This window comes from Oryctolagus cuniculus, chromosome 10 (genome assembly GCF_964237555.1).
Source record: "Oryctolagus cuniculus chromosome 10, mOryCun1.1, whole genome shotgun sequence".
Taxonomy (NCBI): Eukaryota; Metazoa; Chordata; class Mammalia; order Lagomorpha; family Leporidae; genus Oryctolagus; species Oryctolagus cuniculus.
In genome coordinates, this window is record NC_091441.1 from 74,597,309 (window position 1) to 74,612,138 (window position 14,830).

The 14,830-nt window shown below is 39.2% G+C and overlaps 1 protein-coding gene across 1 annotated transcript in view; it reads left to right on the plus strand.

Moving 5' to 3' along the window:
* The window catches only part of CNTN3 (contactin 3), a 423,339-nt gene that overhangs the window by 112,189 nt on the left and 296,320 nt on the right, over positions 1 to 14,830 (plus strand). The gene's annotated exons all lie outside the window — the stretch shown is intronic.

Below are 14,830 nucleotides of genomic sequence, written 5' to 3' on the forward strand. Positions count from 1 at the left end.
TGGCAGAGATCTTTCTCCCTGCAGGGTTTACGTTTTGTCCCATGGGGCAGATGATGACATTGACTCTGAAGGTGATCTGTAAGAGGGGCAGCAGAACAGGATGGAGTGTGGAGCATTGGGAAGTGGGCTGCTATTTTAAGTAAGGCCATCAGGTTAGTCCTCATTAAGAAGGTGGCATTTGAGCAGAGACTTAGAGGTGAATGTGTTGACCTTTTGGGTATTTAAGGAAGAGTTCTCCAGGCAGAATCATCAGCCCTGCAAAGATTCTAATACATGACAGAGGGAATGTTTCAGAAACAACAAGAAAGCCAGCACAGTTGGACCAGAATGAGTTGTGGGAGAGAATAGAAAAGAGCTGACAGCTATATGGAGATGGACATAGCAGAAACTGAAGGGCTTTATAAATCACTGAAAATATTTTGGATGTTTACACTGAATTCCCTGGGGAGCCACAGCATGGTTTGAGCAGAGAGGGGATAGGATTCAGCTTATTTTTTTAAAGAATCTTGCAGATGGCTGTGTTGCAGATTGATTGTAGAGGGACAGGAATGCAAGGAGGCCCACCAATGAGATACCAATGTGGTAATCCAGCAAGGGATGGTGGGGGCAGGGTTTGTGGTCAAGTATTGAATGGATTGTGAAGGCTGAACCATGAGATTTCCAAATGGAGTGAATATGAGAGGAGACAAGTATGAGTAGAGGATGACGTCAAGGTTCACTCTCACTGTCCATGACAAAAGGGGTGTCAGGTAGGTGAAAGGAAGATGCAGTACCACATAGGAGAGAGAATTTTTCAAACTGGAGGTCACCACCCAGCAGGGGATTAAAAAGCACTTCAGTGGATCAAGGCCAGTAATTTATATGAGAACTGATAAATTAGAATTTTAAGAAGGAAGGATGAGAAAATATAAGAGTATACCACTCCCTTACTAGGGTAAGTATTTTCTACTGAGCACATCTAGATCTTAGGGCTATTGCAGTGAATCAAGTAGACAATATCCCAGTCTTTGTGAAGCTGAATTCTTTATTATACTCTTATGTATATTGGATCTTGAGGTTATATTATTGCTTACTAGGTTGCTGTCAAAAACGTTGAAGAGCCAGACATAGGTAGAAAGCAGGAGATAGTCTCTCAGCATTCTAAGAAGAAGCCAGAGAACACCAGAAGAGTTAAAACAATAGCAATGACACCAAAATTGGTAGTAATAACATCAATGATAATAATAACATCATTTACTGTGTACTGAACGCTATGGAAAATGCACTGCTTAGCTCATCCTGGAAATGTACAATAAGGTAAATACCATTATTCTCTAGCTGAGAAACTAGAAACTTGTCTCCAAGGCTTTAAATAACATTTCAGTCAGCATAGTGGTCTAAGAAATCAAAGCATGGTTCTTAATCACCAGTATTTACTACATGAATAGTTTCTTTTCTGGAATGAGGTGAGGAGTTAAAACATGGACTAAGAATCATTGAGTATCCAAGGAGATTTCTGGTTTACTACTTAATTACCTATTAATTAATTACTTAGCGATATTAGATACTTTAAATATTTATTATCCAGTATGGGAGCCAATAACCATGTGTGGTTATTGAGCTTTTGAAATGTAGCTTGCCCAAATTGTGATACATTATGAGGGTAAAACACACACAGGATATCATAGACTTAGTACAGAAAAATTTAAGAATATGAAATATTGCAATAATGTTTAATATGGATTAGATGTTGACATTACAATTGTTAATATATTTTTGTTTAAGTAAGATATTTTTAAATTATTTTCTCCTGTTTCTTTTAATCTTTTTAAATACAAAGGGCTTCAAAAGTTCATGAAAAATGCTTAACATGAAAAAACTTCGCATGGATTTCGTTTTTTGGCACCAAAGTAAACTTCCTTTTATTTATGTTTAAATATTTATTTATTTATTTAGAGAGAAATCTTCCATCTTCTGGTTCATTGCCCAAATGCCCATGGCAATTGGGACTGGGACAAGCTAAATTCCAGAGGATGGCTCTCTTAGGTGGAAGGGACCTTCCAGGCCCATTAGCAGGAAGCTGGATTGGAAACAGAGCAGCCAGGACTTGTACTGGCACACCCATATGGGATGCAGTCTTTCCAAATAGCAGCTTAGCTGGTTTTACCTGTCCTCCAAATGTTTTACATTCTATATTTCCATGAACTTTTTTTTAAAAGATTTATTTATTTATTTGAAAGTCAGAGTTATACATAAAGATAAAGAGAAGCACAAAGAGAGAGATCTTCCATCCACTAGTTCACTCCCCAGATGCCGCAACGGCCAGAGCTGTGCTAATCTGAAGCCGGGAGCCCAGAGCTTCCTCCAGGTCTCCCATGTGGGTGCAGGGGCCCAAGGACATGGGCCATCTTCTACTGCCTTCCAGGCTATAGCAGAGAGCAGGATCGGAAGCAGAGCAGCCAGGACTCGAACCGGTGCCCCATGGGATGCTGGCGTTGCAGGTGGCGGCTTTACCTACTATGCCACAGTGCCGGCCCCATTCCATGAACTTTGAAATACCCTTGTATGGCTATGGGAAAATTCAAAAATACGTATATGAGTTGCTTCACCTTGCAGTTTTATTGGACAGCATTGATCCAAACATTTATAAAATAAAACCCAATTATTTTGCAAATGTTATCCAACATCTCCTTCTTTCCCAGTGGGAAGCCAAATTAAGACAATGAGAACTTTTTGATTTCACATGAATGGTTATAAATAAGTACTTTCTGAGGATATCCTACCTACAAATAATGAATACTTTGTAATAGACGTGCAGGTCTTAGAAGTAGTTGGTTGGTGAAGGTGGACAGATCTTTAGTCAAAGCCTGTGGAAATTCTAAACTTTTTAGTATATTGTATTTTTTTATTTTTGAATATTTATTATTTGAGAGACAGAAATAGAGAAAGAAAACTCTCCTTTGCTAATCTACCCTCCAAATTCCCACAATGGTCAGGGCTAGGATTAACATGCAGGTTACCCCTGTGGGTAATCAATTATCTGAGCTATCGCCACAGCTTCCTAAGAGTACACATCAGCAGGAAGCTGGTGTTTGGACTAGAGCAGGGACTCCAATGTAGGCATGTCAGTATGGTATGCAGGATCCCAGTGAGTATCTTCAATGCTGGACCAAACGTATGCTCCATATTTTTTGATGTTCATCTCGTTCTTCTAGTGGGACTAGCTAAGTAAATATAGCTCATTTGGGAAATCAAATTCCCTTATATAATGAAAATAACTATTAAAGTGTTAAAACCACCTTTATGGAAAATAGCATATTTCTGTGAATGTTCTGAAGCGTTACTTCATTCACTAAGCTCTTCTCTTAAAATTATGATGAATATTTCACATATTGGAGTTTACTAAGGTTTTGGTCATACTTAAGAATTACTTGTCCAAGTAAGTAGCCATTAATCCTAGAAGAGAGAATTATTTACCTAACTTTTCTTTCAGTGTCTGTTCAGGTAGTGTCTTCATTAGATAGTATGATAATGTCTGCAGCATCTACTCTGTTCTGCAATCATGAAACAGCTTTGAGGACTAAGGAAAACTGACCCCATGCAAAGCCTTGAAGTTGAACAGGTTTCATTTGTCCCAGCGATTGGCCTAAGCCAATCAGATCATTGCAATTCTGGCCACAAGATTTGATTGTTTCAAAACATTTTGTTATTCTGTGGACTGTGTCTTCTCTCTTGGTGGCTCTGAGGAGTTCTAAATCCCCACTTGTTGCAGGTGGCTAAGTAGCAGTTACCACAGAAGCCAGCTTGAGGGAAAAACTTCTGTGGTACAGATTAGAGAGATCAACAGATACCTGCCTTGTTTGGGAGTTTGGCTTAGCAGGTAAAGCACCTGCACATCACATTGGAGTGCCTGGGTGTAAATCCCACTTCTGTCTCCTGACTCCATCCCCTGGATAATGCAGACCATTGGAGACAGCAGGTGATGGTTCAAGTAATTGGGTCCCTGGCTCTCACATGGGAAACCTGGATTTTTCTGGCTGTTAGTTCAGCTTGGTCTAGTTTCAGCCATTTTGGGCATTTGGGGAGTCAACAAGTAGATGGGAGCTCATTCTATCTCTCTCAAATAAATTAATAATTTTTTAACAAACATTAACCAGCTCTTTTATGATATTATGCTGACATGACTCCACCCCTGCTTGGCATAGTCATTATTCTGTGTTTGACCCCTGAACTTTATGTTTGCCTTTTTCAGGAGCCAGAGAAGCAGTGGGGACCCATGTCCTCTTATGCAAGTGGACCCCTGACTCTGCTGCTCCGATGCCGTACATTGCGCCTTATGAAATTACTTAGATTTGCTTTACTAAATAATTTGTGCATAGAAGGCTTGTGTGCCAAACATGAAGTTTGGCTTCCTTTAATACTGTGTATTTATTTAGTTGTGGTCAGCAAAAACAAATAGAAAAATCACATTTTTGGGCTACATTTGACAATTGTAAATTTTGCTTGTGTTATGCCAGACATTGCAATGTGTGCAAATATAAACCAGGCCTACTGACATCCATCTCCTTAGTGCCTTTAATCATAGCATTTGCCTATGGCATCTTAATGTGAGTAACTTGGTGTGCTATCTTTCCCCCAAACAGTGATTAAGGATTTCTTTGAAAGCAAAATACACTGTTCAAGTTCTCCCTGAAATGATCGAGAACTATTTCTCAATTGGTTTTAATAACACCATTCTCTAATCACTGAGAAAATGATTAGAGGTTTCTATTGGATAGCATTTAACCTCAAAACAGATTTGGAATGATCTGAGTTTGTGGTGTTGGATGTGGCACTTCAAGTAAGCTGTTACCATAAACTCAAATGACTGTCATGTCCTCTGTAGTATTTGTGTGCTGCGTAATATGATTTGATAGCATTGATACTAAAGAAATGGAGATGTCTATGATCTCTCCTTATAAATCTTGACATCCTCCATGTTTTTACAGATAAACTTATTTCAAATCATCCCCTCTATTGCAGCAGCCTAAATCTTGAATTGCTTTTCATTTATCCTATTTAAATCTTGACAGTTTATCGGGGAATGCAAGTGAGAACTAGTAAGAGATGCAAGTGTTGTTGGTGTGTTTTGTTCTTATAACCTTGATCTCTGATAACTCCACATATTGGATTTTTGTAAGCGTGGTGGCGACTAAGAAGGTGTTTAGGGGACTTAAAACAGGATATATTGGAGATGATGTTGGAGTTCAACAAACAAATAAGGTTAAATAAAACCCACAATTTTGTTTAGCTTTTACAGCAGCTGTTGTCTTAAAAGTATCTGTTGATTAGTTCATTGACTTTTCCAAATAAAGTGCTCAAACTACTTTAATTGAATATTTGCCTAAGTGTTAAACTGTCTTAAAGTACTCATCACATTAAAGTGTTTTCAAATACCCTTTTGGTATTATGCCTTGCCACGAATTGAATTGCATGAGCTGAGCTAAATGGATTGGGTTCCTGCTCTGTAAGGGTGCAATCTGAGCTCATGAATAACAGTGAACCTTGAATGTTAAGATAAACACCTGTGCTTGCATTTCCTCAACAAAAGGAGGACTCTTGATTTTGGATAATAACTCCCATCTTATAAACCTGTCTGCAGGCAGAGGCAGCCATGCTGGTGCAGTGTTGGAGAGCTTCCTTGGCATTCTCCCCAGATTCTCATCCTTTCCCCATGCCTTTTTGTAGGCAGCTTAGATCTCCAGTATCTCTTTTCCTAGAGTGTGGTCCATTCCTTGCTCCTCATCTTGTTGCCCTCTTACCCTTCCTTTCTCTCATACATCCCACACATTGCAAGCCAGGTTATCTTTTTAACAGCCATCAAGCAGGCTGTCTCCTGAGAGTCTGCTTTGTGTCAGGCTTGGTGAGAAGGGGTGCTGAGGAGTCCAAATGCATTGTATTGCTGACTATAGGAAGGAAAGAAGGTACTTGTGGACAAACAGTTCAGAAGTTTGCTAAGATTAAGGATCCACGTTTAAGAAAAGTAGAAAAAGGGTGGTGTAGATATTCTAAGAGCATCTTACTATATAAATAAAGATGAGGAAATATTCATAGAGAAGACAGTATTTGAACTGGACTTTAATAATTACAGTGAATGCTTACTGAGCACTTACTTTGTACCCAGCGCTAAGCTAAAGTCCTTGCCTGAATTCTTTACTTTTTCCTATTCTCTGAATCTATTTGGATTTTGAATGCTATTTTGATCCCTATTTTGAATATGAAGGATTGATGCTCTGACAAGTTAACCTAAAATTCACATAGTTACTAAGAGTTTGAGTTGCAATTCAAAATCCAATCTAAAAGGCAGCTTTAGTCCATAGTACTGAGCCATGACCATTAGGTTAAGCCTGGATATAATTTCAGGGAATGGACGAGAAACATCATTTCAGTTTAGAGAAAAGTGGAACATTTGGTTGGCATCTAAGCATCTATGGCCATTATGGAATAGCTTTGATGATAATAGCAATGACTAATGTAGATTGAAATGTTATTGCATGTCAACCCTGACTTACACCATCTATTCGTGTTACTGAACAAATGAAATATTGATTTTTAAAAAGTGTATTTTTTTGGCCAGCGCCATGGCTCACTAGGCTAATCCTCTGCCTGCGGCGCCAGCACCACGAGTTCTAGTCCCAGTTGGGGCGCTGGTTCTGTCCCGGTTGCTCCTCTTCCAGTCCAGCTCTCTGCTATGGCCCAGGAGTGCAGTAGAGGATGGCCCAAGTGCTTGGGCCCTGCACCTGCATGGGAGACCAGGAGGAAGCACCTGGCTTCTGGCTCCGAATCAGGGCATTGTGCCAGTTGCAGTGTGCCGGCCGAAGCGGCCACTTGTGGGGTGAACCAACGGAAAAAGGAAGACCTTTCTCTCTGTCTCTCTCACTGTCTAATTCTGCCTGTCAAAAACAATTTTTTTAAAAAAGTATATTTATTTTAATGTCAAAAATTTTCCTAGGTTTATGTTACCCTGTGTGATATTTTGCTATATATTTACAATGTAGAATGATTAGATCAAACTTATAGTTGTATCCATTACACCACATACTGGTTTTTTTTTTTTTTGTGATGAAAACATTTAAAGTAAACATTCTTAGCGATTTTCAAGTACTACTATTATCTGTGGCCAACAAACTGTACACTAGGTCTCTAGAAATATCCCCCTTTCTAGTGGAAATCTTGTACGTTTTGAGCAACAGGCTTTAACCTCTGGTAACCACCAGTCTACTCTCTGGTTCTATGGGTTGGACTTTACAGAGTTTCCACCTATAATTGAGATCATGCAGAATTTTTTTCTGCTTGGCTTATTTCACTCAACACAGTGTCTTTCAGGTTAATTGATGAATTTGGGTTAATTTATTGAATTCTCAGAAGAATCCCATGGGGAGTATTACTACTGCTGCTACTACTACTGCTGCTACTACTACTACTACTACTTGATAGGAGGAAATTGTTGTATGGAGAGATTATTATCTTGCCTCAACTCCCATGCGGTTATTAAATGGAGCAAGGTTTCAAACTCAGACTCTACATCTCTAAATCTGTATTGGCTAAAATGGCAACTGCTGGTTAAAGATGGCTGAATGGAGAGAACCTGCATTCACCTTCAGCCAGAAAAATGTTTCAGCATGAAGGAAGAACCACATTTCCAGAAGAGTGTCTGAGGGAAAATTCTGGTTAAAAAATGACCTCATGGAGACTCTGAAAACCAGCAGAGAGAGAGAAACAAAGCAGGCCACTGCTGTTGTCCCTGCTGATCCCACCCGAGCCCTCTGGCCCATGACACCGTCTTGCTGGGGTTCTGTATATATATAAAATATTAGAACTAAGGAGACTGATTGAGGAAACATTTCAGCAAAGAAGCAAGGAGAAGTGCAAACACCATGGAAACTCTGAAAACCGGCAGAAAGGGGAGGGGGAGAGACAGAAACAAAGTCACTGCCCACTACGCCTACCTTGGCTCACCAACAGGGGGCCACCATCTTTCCAGGAAAAGGGTTGTATATATGAAATATTAGAACTGAGGAGACTGACTGAGAAGCTTCAGTAAGGGAGTTGTGAGATCTGCAAACAGCACAGAGACTCTGAAGACCAGCAGAGAGTTATAGATTCCCCAGTCCACTGATGCAATCCATAGCTCCTTTCCCAGCCCACCTGTCAGGAACACCATCTTGCCCATCAGAGGTCAGCAGAAAGTGATGTGGGCAATGAATATGTTATTTCCAACCCTGGTTCTTGTCTCCCATAAAGGTGAAAACAATAAGCAGAGACTAGTAGTATGTGTAAATAGGAACAGAATTTATTTAGCAGGGAGAGAATAAACACACATTTCATGTGTGAGTGAGGGCTGCCCTACAGAGAGAAATACCCAACATAATTGGGCCAAAAGTTTCCCATAAGCAAGAGTGGGAAAAAAAATCCAAAGAACAATACCTTTAAGCCGGAGTTGAAGGAGTCCATCCTGGACCATTCCACGGTGGAAAGAGGGAGAGCTAGAGCAGTATCTCTAAAAGCAGGGACTGAGACGAAATGGAGCTGTCTCATGCCTTCCACCTCTTTTTATAAGGAAGAGAATGGTCCTCCAATCAAACATGCAACTGCTGTGGGATTTGAGCATGTGCCCTATTCCCAGATACAAAAGGTGCATCTCAGGAAGGTGAGTGTATCAAGCTGACAGTTAATGAGATAGCATCATTTTGCAGGGATACAAGAGATCCAGAGTTCCTGCTCACCTAAACTTTAACTAGCTAGTTATGCCATATCAAAAGTGCCCCCACCACAGCTGCAGAAGGGCAGCCCTAACTATGGGAGAATTCCACAGTTCTGACTGACTTTAAATAACACCTAGAGAGCTGATTAGGGTCTGAGTAACTACTTTGCTCCAAAGAATCAATGCAGACTGGCTCCCTGTGCCTCTAAAGCACCAAACCCAAACTGCTGCCAAGAAGCTGCTAAATTCCATCTGTAGTGGGTGGTACCTTTGCTACCAGAATCCCCCAGAGCACAAACCCCCGCATCACACTTACATGTCCCGCAGGAACTGGGGGCAGTGTTTTCTAAGCACTGCAACTCTGTGACTCTTGATGCTGATGCTAATGCCCGGTGTAATACACATTCACCTGTGGGATCTAGAGGGTCCCACCTGCATTTTTTCCTGCTTCTGCCTTGTGCCTGCCAGTTCAGGAACCCCAGCATAACTGGCACTCACTCTGTGAGACTATGTAAGGACACCACTGTATCTCAGCTCCAGGACTGTGGACTGTGACTGTTACTAATACTATATTCCTCAGGGTCAAAGGAACATAACCTGTGGGACCTAGGGAAGGACCTAGTTGTATTCCAGTGCTCCAGAATCACAGCTGGCAATCTAAAATCCTCAGCATAACCTGTATTTACCCTGTGGCAAGGCCCCCTTAACATCTCTGAGAGCTGGGACTTGGGGTCTTGGTGCTGTATGCCCCAGTGTTAGTCATGCCCACATAGCATGATCGAGGGAAGGTCCTATCCACATCATGTAGTCCGAGGGCCATAGTTATTGGTGTCACAAGACCCAGCATCACTCAGGCTTGCATGGTGAGATAAGGGGACAGCCTCCTTTGTGTCCACAGCACCAGAAACATGGTTGCAGTCATAACAAAATCTAGAGTGACTGACAACCAACTGTGTGGGGACTAAAGGCGCATATGTTTGGAAGCTCACATCCATTTCAGTGTCATACTAGTACTTCCACAAACTGCTGCAGACATGACAAATGTGACATTTGTAGACACTGCTGACATTGATTACCACTGAAGAAAGTACTCAGAGGTTACATTTCTGGGCTCACCCAGAACCAAAGCCAAATCAACAACCCAACTGACACCCACATTTAATATAAATGAAAAGGTCTAATAAAACCTACTTTATAAATGAAAAGAAACTATTATGCTAGATTTTCAGATGTCAACACAAGTATACAGGGAACATGAAGAAGCAAGGTAACATATTTCTAAAAAAAACACAATATTTCTTAAGAAATAAATGCTGATATGAAGAAAATCTATGAAATGCCTAGAAAAGCATTAAAAATAATGATCCTGGGGCCAGCACCGTGGCTCACTTGATTAATCCTCTGCCTCTGGCTCCAGCATCTCCTATGGGCACTGGGTTCTAGTCCCGGTTGCTCCTCTCCCAGTCCAGCTCTCTGCTGTGGCCCAGGAGGGCAGTGGAGGATGGCCCAAGTGCTTGGGCCCCTGCACCTGCATGGGAGCCCAGGAAGAAGCACCTGGCTCCTGGCTTCAGATTGGCACAGCACAGGCCATGGCTGCTATTTGGGGAGTGAACCAATGGAAGGAAGACCTTTCTCTCTGTCTCTGCCTCTCACTGTCTATGACTCTACCTGTCAAATAAAAAAAAAATGATCCTGATGAACTCACTGAGATGCAAGAGAATAGGGAAAGACAGTTTAAAGAAATCAGGAATATGATGACAAGAATGAAAAGTTCCATAAAGATAGAAATCATTAAAAAGAACCAAACAAATTTTGGAACTGAAAACTTCAATCATTGAAATAAAACATACTGTTGAGAGCTTCATAAGCAAAATAGATCCAGTAGTAGAAATAATTTCTAATCTGGAGTACAAAATGTTTGAAATTACCATGTCTTACAAAAATAAACAGGAAAGAATTAAAAAGAATGAAGAAAGCTCATGGGACTTATGGGACACCATTAAACAAACAAATAGTTATAAGAATAAAATACAAGAAGATGAGAAGGGAAAGGCATGGAGAACTTACTGAATGAAACAATAGTTGTAAACTTCCCATGTCTTGGAAGAAATGTGGACATCCAGATACAGGCAGCTCAAAGGACGTCAAACAGACTCAACCAAAAAAGGCCTTCTCCAAGGCATGATATAGTCAAATGGTTAACAGTTAAGAACAAAGAGAGAACCCTAATGACAGTAAGAGAAAAACATCAAGTTACATATAAAGCAAAATCCATTAGATTAGCCTCAAACTTCTCAGCAGAAACCCTGCAGACCACAGGAGCCTGGGATAATATATTCAAGATCTTGAAAGAAAATACTTACCATCAAGAATATTGTATCCAATGAAGCTATCCTTTAGTGTGAAGAAGAAATAAAATATTTTTCAGAAAAAGCGGAAAATGAGATAATCCCTCACCCCCAGAACAGACTTCCAAGAAATCCTTGTCCTACATTAGATGCAAAAATCATGAAAACACATAACAATCCTAAGTTACAATCATTAAGTAATCAATAAAATGACAGGAGTTAGCTCCTGTCAATCAATTGTAACCTTGAATGAAAAGGAATTAAATTACCCAGTGGAAAGATATAGGTTGGCTGAGTGGATAAAGAAATAAGACTGAACTAATATACTGTCTGCAAGAAACTCACTTCACAAATAATGATAAATATGAACAAAGTGAAGTGCTAGAAAAAGGTACACCACACAAATGGAAACCCAAATTGAATAGGAATAGCCGTACTCATGTCATGTTAAACAGATATTAAATTTAAAAGTTGTAAGAAGAGACAGTGGCATTATATATTTATAAAAGGATACATTCATCAAGATGGTGTAATAATCAGAAAGATATATGCACTGAACAGAAGACCACCCAGATGAAAATAGCAATTAGACCTTCAGGGAAATATAGACTCCATGTAATAACACTGGGGGCTGTCAACATCCTACTGTTAAAATAGATAGTTCATCATGATGGAAAATCAACAAAGATACCACAGGATTGAACCATAGTACTGAACAACAGATCTAACAGTCATTTATAGCACATTTCGTTCAACAGCTACAGAATACATTCTTCTCATCAGCACATGGAGCATTTTCTAGGATAAACCATATATTATGTCACAATTCAAGTTCACTAAATTTAAAAAGACTGAAATCATACCATATATTTTCTCAGACCACAAGGGAATAAAACTAGAAATCATCAAGAACAGTAAAAAATTTATAAATACATGGAAATTAAACCGCATGCTACTGAGTGACCAATGGGTCATTCAAGAAATTTAAAAGGAAATCCAAACATTTCTTGAAGCAAATGAAAATGACTATGTAACATATCAGAACCTATAGAATGCAGCAAAAGCAGTTTTGGAAATTTGTAGTGATAAATGTTTACGTTAACATTAAAAAAAGACCTTAAAAACAGCCTAGTGATGCATCCATGGACTTAGAAAAACAAAAATAAATCAAATCCAAAATTTGCATGAGGGGAGAAATAATAAGAATCAGAGTAAAAAGAAATGAAGAAATGAATTGAAGAAAATAATGCAGATAATCAAGAAAACAAAAATTTGGGTTTATGAGAAGATAAAATAGACAAAATAGCCATACTAACAAAGAAATAGAAAAAAACTTTAATAAAATTAAAGAAGAAAAAGACTTTCCAAACAATACTACAGAAATACAAAGGATCATAAGAAGCTACAATGAACAACTTTGTACTAAGAAACAGGAAAACTTCAAAGAAATGGGTAAATTCCTGCATATGTATAGCCTGCCAAGATTAAATCAATAAGATACAGAAAATCTAAACAGACACCTAACAACCTACAAGATCAAGGCACTAATTAGAAGTTTCTATCAAAGAAAAGTCCAGGACCTGATGGCTTTACTGCAGAACTCCACAAAACATTTGAAGAGGCACTAACTTCTGAATTTTTCAAACTATTCAAACTATTTAATAGGATGCAACTCTTCCATGTTTTTTTAAAATGAGGCCAGCATCACTCTGATACCAAAACCAAACAATGGGGACCTGCACACTAGCTCACTAGGTTAATCCTCTGCCTGCAGCGCCAGCATCCCATGTGGGTGCCAGTGCTGTACCCGGCTGCTCCTCTTCCAGTCCAGCTCTCTGCTGTGGCCTGGGAAAGCAGTAGAAGATGGCCCAAGTGCTTGGTCCCTGTACCCGCATGGGAGACCAGGAAGAGGCACCTGGCTCCTGGCTTTGGATCGACACAGCTCTGGCAGTTGCCGCCATTTGGGGAGTGAATCAACAGAAAGAAGACCTTTCCCTCTCTCTCCTTTTCACTGTTTGTAATCCTACCTGTCAAATAAATAAATAAAATCTTTAAAAAAACAAACAAACAATGATAGAACCCCAAAAGAAAACTACAGACTAATGTCCTTGGTGAACCATAGATACAGAACTTTTAAACAAATACTAGTAAATGAAATCTAACACTATAACAACAACAAAAAAGTCATACATCACCAAGTGACATTTATCCTAGAGATGCACAGGTGGTTCAGTATTTGAAAATCAATAAATGTATTAAGTCACAGCAACAGAATAAAGTGGGAAAAAACCATACGATTATCTCAGTAGACACAGAGAAATCATTTGAGGATCCCTTCATGATAAAAACTCTCAGCAAATTAGGTATCAAAGAAAAATAACTCAAAATAAAAAAGGTTATGTTTAACAAACCCACAGCCAAAATCATATTGAATACATTTCTCTGCAGATCTGGAACAAGAAAAGGATGTTCAATTTCACCACCCTCATTCTGTAGAGTATTGGAAGTGTTAGCAAGAATAGTTGTGGAGGGAAAGAAATAAAGGAAATCATAATTGGAAAGGAGGAAGTTAAACTATCGATGTTTGTGGAAGACATGCTGTTGTACATGAGAAAGCATAAATACTCCATGAAAAAGCTATTGGAACTGATAAACCAACTCAGTAAAGTCACTGATCCAAGATATCTGCCATCAATAAAGGCAAAGAAAACCTGAGTGGAAAAGAGAGCTCTTGGTCTACTCCTACCAGAGGTAAAACAACCTCTGGATGGGCCTGTATACCCAAGCCAATGTGTGTCCTATGTATGGACTGTGTACAGGAGAAGTAAGAGAGACCCACGGACCAATGGCTGGCACCTTCCTTTGGAGTCTTTGACATGCACTTAGAGCTTGAATAGGGGCTCTTGGAAGCAGAGTGTCTGTCTCATTCACCGTTATGTATATTCATAACAAATAATAAAATTAAATACACAAAGCAGTAGCACTTTTATACATCAAAAATATCTCATTGAAAGGGAAATCACTAAAGAAATCCTATTCATAATAGCTACAAAAGTGAATATATTTGGGAATCGGTTTCAGAAAAGAAATGGAGGAACTCTATAATGAAAATTATAAACACGGGTGAAAGAAATCAAGAACAGAACAAGTTGGAAGATAATCCTTGTCATGGATTGGATGAATTAATATTGCTAAATTGTCTATACTACCTAAAGCAATCTACAAGTTCAGTAGAATGTCCATCAAATTCCCAATGACATTCTTTACAGAAATAGGAAAAAGCTATCCTAAAATTCATAGGAATCACAAAAGACCCAGATAGCTAAAGCAATCGTGATCAAAAAAATCAAACTAGAGACATCATAGTACCTGATTTCAAAGCATACTATAATGCTATGGTAATTAAACCAGCTTGGTACTGGTATAAAAAACATCAGATAGACCAGAAGAATAAAATAGCAAGTCAAACATTAATCCATGCACATACAGTCAACTAATTTTTGACAAAGGTCCCAATAATATACATTGGAGAAAGGAAAATCTTTTCAACAAACAGTGATGTCAAATCAACATATATATGTTGGTGGATGAAATTGGCTTCCTACCTCACACCATATACAAAAATCACCTGAAGACGGATCAAAGCCCTCAGTGTAAGACCTGAAACTGAAATTACTAGAAAACAATGTAGGAAAAACCCTCAGTACCCTGGAGTAGGTGATGTCCTGGATAAGACCCCAAAACTACAGGCAACAAAAGC